The 15615-nt window shown below is 49.2% G+C and overlaps 2 non-coding genes across 2 annotated transcripts; one reads left to right on the plus strand and one right to left on the minus strand.

Annotated features, from left to right (window-relative positions):
• Window positions 1-1533: 1533 nt before the first annotated feature.
• Window positions 1534-1606, plus strand: TRNAK-UUU. The gene has a single exon. It is a non-coding gene; the product is annotated as a tRNA-Lys (tRNA).
• Window positions 1607-4796: 3190 nt separating this feature from the next.
• Window positions 4797-4868, minus strand: TRNAG-UCC. Its single transcript has one exon. It is a non-coding gene; the product is annotated as a tRNA-Gly (tRNA).
• Window positions 4869-15615: the final 10747 nt, after the last annotated feature.

A 15615-nucleotide genomic window follows, 5' to 3' on the forward strand; every position in this document is an offset into this window, starting at 1 on the left:
AGTTCTTTTCACCCTGCTGCTTTGCTCATGCCCAGAGGGGAGGTGGCCCAACAGTCTCCCTGCAGAAATTTCTATCCTGCTCAGAGAGGGGCAAGTGCCAATTGCATGGAAGGTCTGGGGGGGTTCTGCTCCTAAGTCACCTCAGTACATGTAAGATTCCCACCCGCTGTGCTGCCTGGGACAAGGGTAGATGAGAAGGGTGAATCCTCAAGCATTGGAGGCAAAGGTCCCAACTGTACAGACTAAGCCCTGGTCCACACACAGTCCCTAATTCGAACTAGGGTACGCGAATTCAGCTACGTGAATAACGTAGCTGAATTCGAACTACCCTAGTTCGAAAACTTACCCGTCCAGACGGCGGGGAACCGAACTCCGCGGCTCGCAGGTCGACTCCGGCAACTCCTCCTGACGCGGTGGAGTACCGGAGTTCGAACTAGCGCTTCCGGAGTTCGAACTATCGCGTCTAGATCAGACGCGATAGTTCGAACTCCGAGAAGTCGAACTCACCGCGTCGACCCGGCCGGTGAGTATAGACCAGGGCTGAGAGGCAAAGACTAGACTTATTTCCTGTCTGGGCCCAATCTTTTCACCTGGTGTAATCCTTGTTCCAGCTCAGGTGATAGCTAGGGGATGTCTCATAACTGCAGCCATGTTTGTTCAGTTCCACCCCCTTATACAGCTTTGGTACAAGGCAGGAATCTTTTGTCTCTCTCCTGGGGAAAAGCCCCAGGTTTAAGATGGATTCCTGTACCAGGTGACATGGTCACATGTCCTGTGAGACCCCACAAGCCTTCATTCTTCCTGGCCTGACTCACAGATGGTGCAGGACAGAGCCATCTCCAGTCAATTGTCCTGGTTAATGGGAGCCATCAAGAGTCCAAACCACTGTTAATGGCCCACACTTTGAATCATTACAACAGGACCTCAGAGTTATAGTTCATAGTTCTAGTTTCAGATCCAAGAATGATCGGTTCATACAAATAGGATGAACACACACAGTAGATTATAAGCTTTGTAATGATACCTTACAAGAGACCTTTTGCATGAAGCATAGTCCAGTCACTTTATATTCACACTCATTAGCATATTTTCATAAAATCCTATGGAGTGCAACGTCACAGCAGGGAAAGGGTTTTACTGCAGCACCTGGGAGCAGTTGAGTTTCATGTTCAGGCTGTGGTATGAGTTCGTCCAAGTTTCTCGTAAGCACACAGGGACCTTCGCGGGTGCTCTCGATGCAGGAATGGCCCAGACATGATAAAGTGATGGGGATTGCATTTTCCTTTTTTATTTCTGTATTTCCAATGACATTTCTGTTTGTGATTTCATTTTGCTTTGTATAACTGTGTTTTCTCCTGGATCTGATATTTAACGAAAAAAAGAATAAGGCCTCAGGGCGCTGGATGGAGGAGCAGGCTGGGGCTAGGACTGCTAAGAGAGCGAAAGTACCAGGTTTTCTGTATTATTTCCTGCCCTCATTTTTCTTGATTAGTTTCTCTTCTGCACGAAATTTGCTTCTTTTTTTAAATGTGAGCCTGGCTAACTCAGTTGGTAGAGCATCAGACTTTTAATTTGAAGGGCCAGGGTTCAAGTCCCTGGTCAGGCAAAGAAACACTTTCCACCTGTGACATCCCCAAGGAGTTTCAGAAGGACTCTCCTTGACTTTAGTTTTTCCTTTTCAGGACATGGCCTTTCCTAGGAAGGGCCCTTTACTGCCTGGGACTGAAGGTGCTACTGCCTCACCTGCCCACTGGCCTCACAGTCTGGAGGAAGAAAGGCCTCTGGGCCATCAGCAAAGTGCTGGGTGCTGACTTTTTGAGCAAATGCAGGGCTGGCCAGAGAGGCATGTTCCCACTGAGTCCTCCCTGCCAGAAAAAATTGTCCCCACAGACAGGGGCGGCTCCAGGCCCCAGCATGCCAAGCGCGTGCTTGGGACAGCAAGCCGCGGGGGGTGCTCTGCCAGTCATCGCAAGGGCAGCAGGCAGGGTGCCTTCGGCAGCACGCCTGCGAAGGGTCTGCTGGTCCCGCGACTTCGGCGGACCTCCCATAGGCAAGCCGCCGAAGGCAACCTGCCTGCCGTGCTTGGGGCGGCAAAATGCCTAGAGCCGCCCCTTCCCACAGAGTCCTCCCTGCTGGAAGTCTACAGTAATCAACAGGTGCTCTGCTGGCCCCATGGTGTAAGGGCCAGCACTCAGGACTTTGAATCCTGCAATCTGAGTTGAAGTCTCAGTGGAATCTGAGAACAATTCCTGTGCCACAAACCTGCTGGGCCTTCCAAGGCTCTGTCTTGCTTTCTCAAAGGCCATGAAAGCCACTACAAAAGGCTTCTTTCTCCTGCTGATAATAGCTCATCTTAACTGATCACTCTCGTTATAGTGTGTATGGCAACACCCAATTTTTCATGTTCTGTGTGTGTGTGTGTATATAGCTATATCTATATCTAATCTATATATCTTCCTGCTGTATTTTCCGCTGCATGCATCCAATGAAGTTGGTTTTAGCCCAGGAAAGCTTATGCTCAAATAAATTTGTTAGTTTCTAAGGTGCCACAAGTACTCCTCGTTCTTTTTGCAGATAAATGAATGGAGGTTAAGTCCATGAATGGCTATTAGCCAAGATGGGTAAGGAATGGTGTCCTTAGCCTCTGTTTGTCAGAGGGTGGAGATGGATGGCAGGAGAGAGATCACTTGCTCATTACCTGATAGGTTCAGTCCCTCTTGGGCACCTGGCTTTGGCCACTGTTGGCAGATACGATGCGGGGTTGGATGGATCTTTGGTCTGACCCAGTATGGCCATTCTTATGGTCTTATGAAGGGAGGGGCAGAGCACTGGGACAGAGTTTCTGTAGTGTAGTGGTTATCACGTTTGCCTAACCTGCACAACGTCCCTGGTTCAGAAACATGCAGGCTTAATTTTCCCAGCTCTTCCTGGCCTGTCCCTGCTGTTGTTGGAGCAGCAGTGATTTCTATGCTCAGAAGGTCTGTTATACTTCCCCTGCTCCCACTTTTGTCTCCTCTCCCTCTCTGAATGCCTGTGAAGTGGTTTTCCCCTTTCCCGCTCCCCCCTGGAATGCTCGTGGGATGAAGGGGATGGATGAAGAGCAGAAGAGCTCCCAGGTAGACAAGGTGTCCGGGACGCTAATTAGGCAGCGATCACACACCCAGAGCATGGACACTGCCCAAGGTGGGGTGTGACCCACCAGATGCAGCCAAGTAATCTCTAGTCGCAGGCCATGAGGTGCAGGCCCTTAAAAGCAGGGAGGGGCCCTGTGCTCAGGTGAGCACTCACAAGCTTGTACCTCCAGTGAATGCCCTTTGCCCGGACCGCCTGGCCAGTGGTTCTCTGCGTTGTATTTCACTGTGCCTCAGGAAGACTTACCTTCATCGCACCGTCCATAGCTGCGCTGTGGGACACTTACCTTGCAGAATCCAGACATCTCCAGTGCCGTGCCTGTCCTGGGAGTGTGAGTGTGTCACCCCGCCCCACTTCTTTTGAACTTAGCTATCAATATAATAAACGTGCTGCTTTCTGCCAAACTCTGGTGGGTCATTAGTGCTTCCTACGCTGACTAGCTGGCCCAATTTCGGGTAACACCTGCGATAACCCCAACCCCTGCAGGACAGAGGGTGGTGAAATGAGCTGAGAAAAAGCCTTGGCATCAGCAGGGGAAGGTTAGAGGATCTTGGCCAGTCACCTTTTGAAGCCTTGTGGCTTGGTCTTCTCTGCCCTTGGACATTGGCCTATGGTGGCCGGCTCTTCTGTGTGATTTGCCAAAGGAGGGAGTGAGGCAGGAATGGGGCAAAAGAGGAAAGTCGATCTGAGGAAGGCAGGGCAGAAGCTAAGTGCCTCAGTGCGGCTAAGTGGGGTTAGTAGAGCACCACCAGTCGTTCTGCAAAGCCTGGGGAGGTGCGGTTGGCTGCTGGGAGGCAGAATCTTGTGCCTGCCTCTTGGCTTCCCAGGGATGGCTACTTGCAGCCCAGGAGAAGGATGGTTCTGGGTGAAAGGAAGAGAAGCAAAGCTCTGGGAGGAAATTTGGGTGCAGGATGCGGGTGCTGTGCTGGGGGGTTGGGGTGCAGGAGGGGTGGTGCTTACCCCGGGCACTGCAGCTCCAAAAGTGACCGGTACACACAACCCTCTGACAGCAGCTCCTAGGTGGGCGAGGCCAGGGGGTCTCCGTGTGCCACTGCCTGCAGGCGCTGCCCCCAGAGCTCCAATTGGCTGCAGTTCCTGGCCAATGGGAGCTGTGGAGTTTGGACTCGGGGAAGGGGCAGTGCATGGAGACACTCCCCCCACCACAGGGGATGCTGGGACATGCCGGCCATTTCTGGGAGTGGCACGGAGGGATGGAGGCAGAGTGGGCAGGGAGCCACCTTAGTGCTGCTGGCACATCTCTTCACACCCATGGGGGGAGGGGAGCTGAGGGCCTCCATGTGCTGCCTGGGGTAGGGGCAGTGCACAGAGCTGCCTCCCCTCCCGGGTCTATTACAGGAGTGGGTGGGTGGGGTCTTTTGGCCTGCAAGGTGCAGCAGGTCGGACTAGATGATCACATTGGTCCCTTCTGACCTTAAAGGCTCTTAGTCTAAAAGGGAGAGGGAAGTAAAGGGAAAAAAATAAAAAATAAACCAAATATTGTAATACCAGGATGACTCCACCTGCTCATTGTATAGTCCTGCCCCTTTCTTCCTCCACTGGGTGTTGAATGACCTGCAGCACATTGATTCTCTCGTTCCATTGCTATTCTGATACAATTGTGACTGAAATTAAACACATTCCCAGCAGAGAAAACACCACATCCCTGCATTGGCTGGGAACCAAACCCAGGTCAACTGCTTGGAAGGCAGCTATGCTTGCCACTATACCACCAATGCAGCTGGCAAAAGTACCCCTTATGCTTGCCCAATGAGGCTGGACCAGAATTGAGGCGTTTTACTGCCTATTAAAACGTACTGGAGTCTCATCACTAAAAAAAAAAAAAACTACCTCTATCTTCACCTGGATTTGAACCATCAGCCTCTCAATTAGGTCACCAAAGGGGTTAATCACCGACACAGGTAACTACCCTACTTCCCAAGCTTGTCTATGAAGCACCTACAGGGGCACACCTGGCTAGTGAGGGAGGTGCACTGCTGGGGTTATGAGTTCAGGCCTCACCCAAAGCATCGGTTTTCATTAGCCATGTAGCTTCCCCCACTCACTTTGTCTAATTCACATGGAAAGTGCCATACGAGGGTGATGAGAGTAAATTCTAAACTCTGAAATGCGGAGGTGGCCCATAGATTGGTATAAGGTGTTTGAAGAGAAAAAGCTCTAAGGATATAAAACCAGACAGTCTCCAGGGACAGGTGCGGTACAACGCCTCAACAGGGAGCCATTTTGGGGAGGGGGTTTCACTTCCTCTGTTCAATGTCCTGAGAAGTATTTTAAGATGAAGATAACACCATGGCTAACAGCTGACTGGCACATCCTGGGTTAAAGAAAGGAAGGGACTTGGGTTAATAGTCGGAAGATTTGTGTTACCGTCACTGTCTGACCCCCCTTCAGTGCAGAGGTTTGTACTTTGTGGGTGGAACGCACAGACTCCTGGAGAGCAGGGGCAGCTGTTCCCATGGCAGAGAGCCTGGCACTTAGGAGACTTTCTACACTTGCTGTTTTGAAGCAATTCAATAAAATAACGGTGGAGCTATAATGTCCAGTCCAAAATTTCAGCCCCCGCCTCAGTGCAAAAATGCTATTTGAGGATCTAAACAGGAAGCTTCCGGCGCTAGGACACCTGACCAGAGAGCTCAGTGGGGGGTGTAAGAGCTGCTGACTCTCAGGGTCCTGGGCTAAATCCACTTGCAGGGGGAAGTGTTTTGATTTACTTGATGGATAATGAGCACCAGCTACCAGGGGAGAAGCCCTGCCAACCTGCTGCCACTCCAGCTGCTACCCCAGCAGGGGGGGGGTAGGGGGCCTGCTGCTGCTCCGGCCACCCCAGGAGTGCTGCCAGGGGCCACCGAGCTGCGGCTGCTCCTGCTGCCCACGGAACCACATGAGGGAGATGATTTTTTGCCAGTGACGGACACCTTGTCCTAAAAGCCTTTGTCTGCCCCCTTCTAGTGACTGTTTGGTACAGGAATGCAGCCCTCACTCCTGAGTCTCTCCTGGGGAAATAATGTTTCTGTGCAAAACACCAAAGCTTTTGACAGAAAGGAAGAAAAGGAAATGGCCACACGATGGGACTAGGACATAAGGAATGAAACACAAGATGCTTCTCCCATGTGCATTGACTTTGAACTTTGTTGTTTGCGGTGTTGTTGTATCCATCAGGGGCGGCTCTAGCCATTTTGCCACCCCAAGCACGGTGGCACGCCGCGGGGGGCGCTCTGCTGGTCGCCGGTCTCGCGGCTCTGGTGAACCTCCCACAGACGTGCCTGTGGAGGGTCCGCTGGTCCCGTGGCTTTGGTGGAGCATCCGCAGGCACATCTGCGGGAGGTCCATCGAAGCTGCCTGACGCCCTCCCGGCGACCGGCAGAGCGCCCCACGTGGCATGCTGCCCCAAGCATGCGCTTGGTGTGCTGGGGCCTGGAGCCGCCCCTGGTATCCATTTTGGTAGGGGCGGCTCTAGGATTTCCGCCGCCCCAAGCACGGTGGCACGCCGCGGGGAGGCGCTCTGGCGGTCGCTCGTCCAGTGGCTCCGGTGGACCTCCCGCAGACGTGCCTGCGGATGCTCCACCAAAGCCGCGGGACCAGCAGACCCTCCGCCGGCACGTCTGCGGGAGGTCCACCAGAGCCGCCTGCCGCCCTCCCGCGGCACGCTGCCCCAAGCTCGCGCTTGGCGCGCTGGGGGCTGGAGGCAGCCCTGCATGTTGGTACCAAGACATGAGACACAATGAGGAGGGGGTCACATCATATCTTTTAAAGGACAAAGGAAGGGAGAATTATTTACTCCTCCTCATAACACAAGAACTAGGAGGGGTCACCAAATGAAATGAATAAGCTGCAGGTTTGAAATGAACACACTTCCCTCAATCTGCTGGCAATGCTTCTACTAACGCAGCCCAATCTGCTGTTAGCCTTCTTGGCAACAGGGGTACTGTTGACTCATATCCAGCTTCTCATCCACTGTAATCCCCAGGTCCTTTTCTGAAGAACAGCTGCTTAGCCAGTCGGTCTCCAGGCTGTAGCAGTGCAGGGGATTCTTCCTTCCTAAGTGCAGGACTCTGCACTTCTCCTTGTTGAACCTCCTCAGATTTCTTTTGGCCCAATCCTCCAATTTGTCTAGGTCACTCTGGACCCAAACCCTGTCCTCCAGCGCCTGGATTCTTTACATGCTTTCACAGAGTGAAGAGCACATGTTCCATGATTTCATATGGCAGAGTTTTATGCTATAGGGAGCTTTCCCTGTGTGAATTTGACAGGTGAATCACCATAGAGACATATTCGCATGACTTGCATCCGAAGAAGTGGGTATTCACCCACGAAAGCTCATGCTGCAAAACGTCTGTTAGTCTATAAGGTGCCACAGGATTCTTTGCTGCTCATAGAGACATATTGTGAGGGAGCTGAGGGCTGTGAGTTTCCTTGTTGCCACCTTCCACTAGGAAGAGGGAGTTTTGCATTTGGCAGCTAGATGTTAGTGACCAAACTCACCCAGACCGTCAGGCACTCAAGGACCCTCCTCTGAGCTACAGCAGCCACCCTAACCCCTGACTTCCTTCAATGTGTCCCCCTCTGGGGTCCAGCCCGGATCCCCAGATACTCAGAGAAATCCCAGATTCTCTCTGCCCAAAGCAATGGTATATCCCAGGTTACTAGTTTTACTGTGGACCACTGCTACTGTATCTCACACAGCACTTGAGTATAGTTATCAAACAAGCAGAAATTTATTTAACAACCGATAGATATTTAAACAAACAAATGTGAGTGATGGAAACCAACTGTTACCAACTAAACAAAATCAGAAAATGCAACCTACACTTTTTAATAGTTACCTTTCCTATCTAAGTAGATTCTCACCTCACACTTCAGTCAATTTCACTGATTCCTAGTCCCTAGGAGCCACGGCCATGCCTTTCATGAAGCACCACTGTTCATTAGTAATCTCCTTGGTGAATGGACCCAGAGTGTTTTTCTCCACCCTGTTATGAACTGAATCAGTCTTTTGTCTTTATTCACAGAAAGGACGATCTCCTCATTCTCATTTTGTCCTTGTCACTTCCACAGGGTTTCGATGTCTATAATTTGTCTTTGATGGTTTTCCATTGGCTTTTCTGGGTTGGTGAAAAGGCTGACAATGGAGCAATACATCACATAACTGGCTAGCAAGGAACAGGTGCCAATTCCCTCCCACTTGAATGGGCCGTTCCCAACAAGACCTATGATTGGGGTGACTCACTTTCACAACAATACCATATGGGCATAATTTTCCATGTACTTACATTACTCCTTAATCATGCCTTGGACACACCTCTCGCAGTGATTCGGAGTATCAATAATTTACAAGCTTTCAGTAGAGATCTCACTGCTATGCTTCCTGGATAAATATCATAAAAGCAGTGTCTTAGCTGTGGGGAGTTTGTCAGGACTGAGACAGGAGTTGCTTGTGAAGAACAGTGACCCCTTTGCCAATTGGCACCAATGAGCTTTTGTCACACATGCACTGAGCTATACAGTCACCCCCCGATAGAACAGAAAGGCCAGCACAAAAAAGAGAGAGAGAAACAATAAGATACTAAAATGACAATGGCTGGAACTCTCCATTTCTCTCAGTCTTTGCATTCATGGGCACTAAGAGCTGTAGCTACAGTTGAGGAACCAGGTGAGCGGACAGCTGACTCAGCCCTCCATACCAGTAACTTTCTCACACATAGGGAGATGGGTCAAAATTGGAATTGATGTTAAGGCTGTGTCTACACTTCAAACACTGGAAATATTCTTCTGACAACCTAACACTGTCTACACTGGGGCTCAGGTCAAATTAACGACTTCTCTCAGTGGAGAGGACTTTTCACACCCGAGAGATGTGGCTCTGCCAACACAGCTTTTCTACATCAACCAGCCTTTAGCTGGTTTATTGACCTGAAAGGCAATGGATTTCAGTCTTTTTCTTTATATTGATGGTTGATGAGTGCAGCTTTCCTACATGCTGGACACATCCTGTGACAGATGTCAGGCCTTTCCTTTGCAAATTAGAGAAGTGGGGAATACAGTGACCCTTACAGTCTAAGTGGGTAAAAACTTATACAATTTATCTCCTCGAGTAGCTTTCCTTTGAATAGAAATTGACTTTGAAACTAAGCAAAATAAATTCTATTTGAAAACACAAAATACTAAAATCTATATTGGGCCAATATTCTCTTATACACACTTTCTCACACACATTCTCCCACCCCAACCTTTGGAGTGAGGTTTTTGACCAGAACTCCTTACACTACAGAGGGTAAATTAAATCAAATTAACTTTTCAAGATTAGCCATCATTTCCTGTACGACTAAGAAAACAAAAAAAACCCCCGACAACTTTCAGTTTTCCAAAATACTTCAGATTATCACACATTTAGTCTCTTCTTCTTTAACCAATAACTTCACCAATAATCTCATTTTAATAGATGATAAAAAATATTCAAAGATCACAAATTCTTATCATATATGTTAGTTTTCTTTTAATGCCTATTGCCAACAACTGAACCTTGGCTCAAGTTGTGGTTTGTCCCAACCACTTCTGTGAGTTCATAATCTCAGGATCTTCTGCAGTATGTGTTGGTGGAAGGGGTCTCCTATGCGGGAATCTTTGCATCATGAGGAAAAATACTTCTCGTGTCACACTTTTAATCTTTCAAAGTGAGAGAAGATAGAGGAGAAGTGATGTAAATGCATAAAACACAAGAGAGAACTGTCTGGTCTACACTAAAGACATTTATCGGTTAACTATATTACTCAGATGTGTGAAAAATCCACACCACTGAGCAATGTAGTTACACAGCCCTAACCCCCTGTGTAGATAGCGATACATCAGCAGCAGAACGTCTCCTGCCAAAAGAGCCACTGCCGCTTGCGAGGGTTGGACTAATCAAGTCCGATGGGCAAAATGTCTCCCATTGGCTGAAAGCATCTGTAATAGCAGCGCTACAGCAGCGCAGCTACATTGGTGCAGCTGCACCAACATTAGCTTTATTGTGTAGCCATAGCATCGGACACAAAACCATAGAATCAGAACTCAACATGTGAGTATCCGGAAGTCTGAAATTGGAGCCTGATACATTCATTGCCTCATTGGTTACCATCAAGGCTGTAGAAATGAAGTCCTTGTTACCCAATCAGGCAGCCAGTTTGGGATCCACGGGGAAGGAATGTTCTTTGAAGCACTCTCTCTTTGGATCCAAATGGTGAAGGATGATTGCTCTCAGTGTAACCTGGCATCCTTTGGAACTGTAATCAGTGACACTGAACTAGGAAGTGGAGTTGTATAAACAATTTTCTTTGGGTCATTGGTCGCCATAGCTTCCTTTACTGGGGTGGAAACCAAGAACTGGGTGTGGACTCTTTCAGCCCCAGCTCTTTCCAAATCCTTGGCCTTGGTTAGGGTAAATTTACACTTCTCCGAAGTAGAATCCTTTACAAAACCACTCCAAATCTCAGCAGTGTTAGTGAGGCTTACCAAAACATGGAGGCTTACCAAAACATACCCAGCTTTTCTTTCATTTGGTGGCACAGTTCCAGGCAAGGGACTGGATACAGGGCTGGATCACAATCTTCATTAGTGACCAGAGCTGGAGTTTCTATTAAAAAATAGCTATTTTTCTGCAGCTATTAGATTTCCAAAACTGATTTGATTCGATATACATTTTTAGCACCTACAAAGGATAAATTCAACAAAACTCCACTTCTATTTCCTCAACATCTGCATCATGAAGGGCAGCATCTCCGATACAATAAGATTAGCTAGGAATGATCTTCTGTAGGGCCTGGGTTACAAAGGTTTTGGATCCAAATACATGGGCATTGTGCCTAGTTCAAAAATCACTTACCATGGAATTTTCTCCCCCGATCATCTGGGACAATATTGACTTAAACAATTGAACTACACTGTGATCATATGCACTTCCTTCAGTTAGTTGGGGTTTCGCTGTTGTTCACCATTTCTGAGTAGAGATTTTAAATCACTGCTGTTTCTTTGTTAGCCTGTCCAGTAAATTGGAGAGTTCTCTAATGCTGACAGAACTGCACTTCAACCTTCTCCATGACATCATGCAGGGATGGGGAAAAAGCAAAGCTGAAGTGAGAAATGAAAGTGTGAAGTGAAATTCCAGAGCAGGTTACATCTGATTATTCAGAATCAGGACAAGAGATTCTCCCATCACATTCTCCTCTGATCCATTCAAACATAGTTCACTCAGCACTGTCTCAATAGCCAGTTATGTTATTTACAAAATTTTTAGTATCCGAGCATTGCCATAATGGGGGACAAAACCATTCACCTTGCCAGAAGTGGCTTTACCAATAGATGGAACCTGCAATTTAAACTCCCAATGATCACACTGTGTTTGGGATCCATTTGAATTCCCCTTCCAGGTCTTTGACACTTTCATCTCCAGTCAGAGCGACTCTGACATAAGATTAAAGAAGTCAAAGCATCATCTCCAAGCACAGACAGCTGAGAACTGTTCCTCACAGGACACTTTGAGAAGTGGATGGATAGAATGGGATGATGATAACCTCTGCATGGCTCAGACAAAAGGTAACAGTTCTGCAGTGATGGGGAAGGAGGGAATCTCTGCATCTCCCCATCTCCTTCCAGTGTCACAGAGGCTGAAAATACACTTTTTTTCCCTGCCCCTGCCTCTTCATTTAACTATAATTTGAAAAATTCCCATTATATCTGCTCTTCAGCACAACCCAGAGCAATGCAGAACAAGAGGCAATGATACAATCTGTATCACTGGTGACTAACAATAACTTTGAAATAGGAAGAATAGTATAAATGTGATGCTCCCTGGTTCCTGATAGAAAGGGCACACTTGAATTACTCATGGGATAATGGAGTTGATAGAAAGGACAAATGGGTCCACCTCAAAACAGGGCAAACTGCAAAAGGCAAAAATGGGCCCCTCATCTGGTCAAACTGAGGGATAACCATGCTGCAAACAGTTCAAACAGCTTTAAAAGTTACTATGTGGAAATCAGGAAAATTATTAAAGAAAAAAAGTATTGATAGCCCTAGAGATGTTTATGTTGTTGATCTCCCTTGCAGATTCTCTGATGACTAACATGGGCGAAGTGCCCACAGAAGGTTTTCCCACACTCACTGCATTTATATGGTCTCCCACCGGTGTGGATTCTCTGATGTCTAATAAGGTGTGAACTGCGACTGAAGGTTTTCCCACACTCACTGCATTCATAGGGCCTCTCCCCTGTGTGGATTCTCTGATGTTGAGAAAAGGCTGAGCTCTCAGTGAAGCATTTTCCGCACTCACTGCATTCATAGGGCCTCTCCCCTGTGTGGATTCTCTGATGGGTAAGAAGGTTTGAGTTGCAATTGAAGGTTTTCCCACACTCACTGCATTCATAGGGTCTCTCCCCTGTGTGGATTCTCTGATGGGTAAGAAGGTTTGAGCTGCGACTGAAGGTTTTCCCACACTTACTGCATTTATAGGGTCTCCCACCGGTGTGGATTCTCTGATGTCTAATAAGGTGTGAACTGCGACTGAAGGTTTTCCCACACTCACTGCATTCATAGGGCCTCTCCCCTGTGTGGATTCTCTGATGTTGAGAAAAGGCTGAGCTTTCAGTGAAGCATTTTCCGCACTCACTGCATTCATAGGGCCTCTCCCCTGTGTGGATTCTCTGATGGGTAAGAAGGTTTGAGCTGCAATTGAAGGTTTTCCCACACTCACTGCATTCATAGGGCCTCTCCCCTGTGTGGATTCTCTGATGGGTAAGAAGGTTTGAGCTGCAATTGAAGGTTTTCCCACACTCACTGCATTCATAGGGCCTCTCCCCTGTGTGGATTCTCTGATGTTGATAAAGGCCTGAGCTGCGACTGAAGGTTTTCCCACACTCACTGCATTCATAGGGCCTCTCCCCTGTGTGGATTCTCTGATGTTCGGAAAGGGCTGAGCTGCTAGGGAAGCATTTTCCACACTCAGTGCATTCATAGGGCCTCTTCCCTGTGTGGATTCTGTGCTGCTTTATAAGGATGGAGTAATCACATATGTTTTCCCCAAACTCAGTGCATGTATTTTTTCTCTTTCTGCTGAGGATTCCCTGTTGTGTTGTGGTTTCCTTGAGGTCCTTCTGAGTTTCCTGACAGGAAATACATTTACCCACTTTCTCCCCTGGCTGGTTTCCCTGCTCTCCTTCTGGTCTGTGCTGAATGTCATGGGATTTTTCCTGCTTATGACTCCAGGACACATTCCTTTTCGATCTTTGCGATAATTCTCTGTGTTTATCCACTTGCTCAACATTTTCCTGCTGAGAATTCTGCTCCTCTTTCTCACATACCATTGCGTCACCTGCTGTGATAGAGACAGAAACCTCAAACAGGGATGGAAAGGGGAAGGCCAAACCAATACAAGTACTGGAGAGAGGTCAAATAAAAATCAGGAACTGAACTCCCCCAAGTTCTTCCCCAAAACAGGAGAGAGGAGGCAGGGGCGGCTCTACCTTTTTGGCCGCCCGAAGCAGTCATGCGCGGGAGGCGCCCCGGAGCCGCAGGAGCAGCGGACCTCCCGCGGGCATTACTGCGGAGCGTCCGCTGGTCGCGCGGCTCCGCTGGACCTCCCGCGGCTGCGGACGGTTCGCAGGTCCGGCGGCTCCGCTTGAGCTGCCGCAGGCATGCCTGCGGGAGGTCCAGCCGAGCCGCGGGACCAGCGAACCGTCCGCAGTCATGCCTGGGGGAGGTCCACTGGAGCCGCGGGACGAGCGCCCCCTCCGCAGTCATGCCTGCGGCAGGTCCGGTCGTCCCGGGGCTCCGGTGGACCTCCTGCAGGCATGACTGCGGCAGGTCCGCCGGCCCAGCCTGCCGCCCCGCCGGGAAAGGGCCGCCCCACGCGCCTGCTTGGCGCGCTGGGGTCTGGAGCCGGCCCTGAGAGGAGGGGATCAATTCAGGCTTCACATCCCATCCAAATTCACAGGGGGAAAGGAGGAAGCTACTGTCTGGTGTCTGCTAGGGTCTACAGGAAGCCATGAGCTATATTTACCCTAAGGATACGACCCCTGCTAGGGACAATATTGAACTGAGAGACCTCCCAACGGCATTTTAGGGCATCCCAGATGTTTCCTTCAGGCACTTACAGATTCTGAGTTGGTTTAATCTTTCCTCACCTGTGCAGGGAGCTCTCAGGATCTCTCTTTCCTCTGAACCCTGGACATCTGGGACCCATGGCTCTTCACCTTGTTCCAGCTGGGAGATCACATCAGGTTGGGAAACTGGAAACCCTGCTCAGATGAAAGAAAACAAAGGAGGTCATTTGATTTCATAAGACTGTCATAAAAAAAAACCACCCTATTAATTTAACTTCAGTGTTTAGTGTGCGCTGGTGTGCCTGGGGCAGTCCACACTGAAAATGCCAGGGTCAGGGCAGGCTGAAAAAGGGAGAGCAGATGCTCCCAAAATTGGTGGTTAACACTGAAGTTAAACTCAACGACCAGTCACAAACTGCTTCTGATCCCACACACGGGTTATTGAGAAGCTGAAAAAAGAAATCACACAGCCCCTTTTATTGCATTCCAGTTCTCCGACTTCCAATCAGCACCTAGGTCCAGTACAGTGAGAGGTTATTTAAAAACTCTGCTCATATACAAAATGTTTTTCTGACCCCAAAAGGTCAGCCACATTACAAGATCACTATAGGTTTGGATCTTACCCAAAAGACCACACTGCCAGCCAATCCTTTAGCATGGAAAGACAAGACAGGACACGACACAAAAAAAGTTGTTAAATGTGAAAGCAGTGAGATGTATTCAGAAATCTATATATCAAGTTATTAGCAGTATTGTTGAGTTGTTGGCTTGAAAGTCCGTCTGGAACACATCCACAGTTTGGATGGGTCATTCAGTCCTTTGTTCAAGGCTTCAGTTTGTAGAGAAGTTGCTCCGGAGGTAGGAAGAGGGATTGAAGACAAAATGGAGATGATGCAGCTGCCCTTTATATTCGTTTTCCCATGTGGCTTGTACTTCCCGTGTCCCAAACACAAGCTTCACAGCACATGGCATGGAAAAGCCTCGGAGGTCTCAGTACACAGACATACCCCTGCATGTCTTGCTGACTCAATAGGTTTATGCCCTTGATCAGGGATGGGCAAACTACGGCCCATGAGCCACATCCAGCCCACAGGACCGTCCTGCCCGGTCCCTGAGCTCCCAGCTGGGGAGGCTAGCCCCTCCCCCGCAGCCACGCCACCGCGCGGGCAGTGCTCCTGCGGGGCGGGGCTGTGCGCTCCTGCTGGGCAGTGTGTCTGGCTCTGCGTGGTCCACGTCGCTGCCAGACACGCTGCTCTGAGCGGCATGGTAAGGAGGTGGGGGCGTTGGATAAGGAGCAGGGAGTCCCGGGGGGCAGTCAGGGGACAGTTGGATGGGGCGGAGGTTCTGGGGGAACGGGGGATAGATAGGTGTGGGAGTCCCAGGGGTCTGTCAG

Source organism: Mauremys mutica, unplaced genomic scaffold, assembly GCF_020497125.1.
Source record: "Mauremys mutica isolate MM-2020 ecotype Southern unplaced genomic scaffold, ASM2049712v1 Super-Scaffold_100199, whole genome shotgun sequence".
Lineage (NCBI taxonomy): Eukaryota > Metazoa > Chordata > Testudines > Geoemydidae > Mauremys > Mauremys mutica.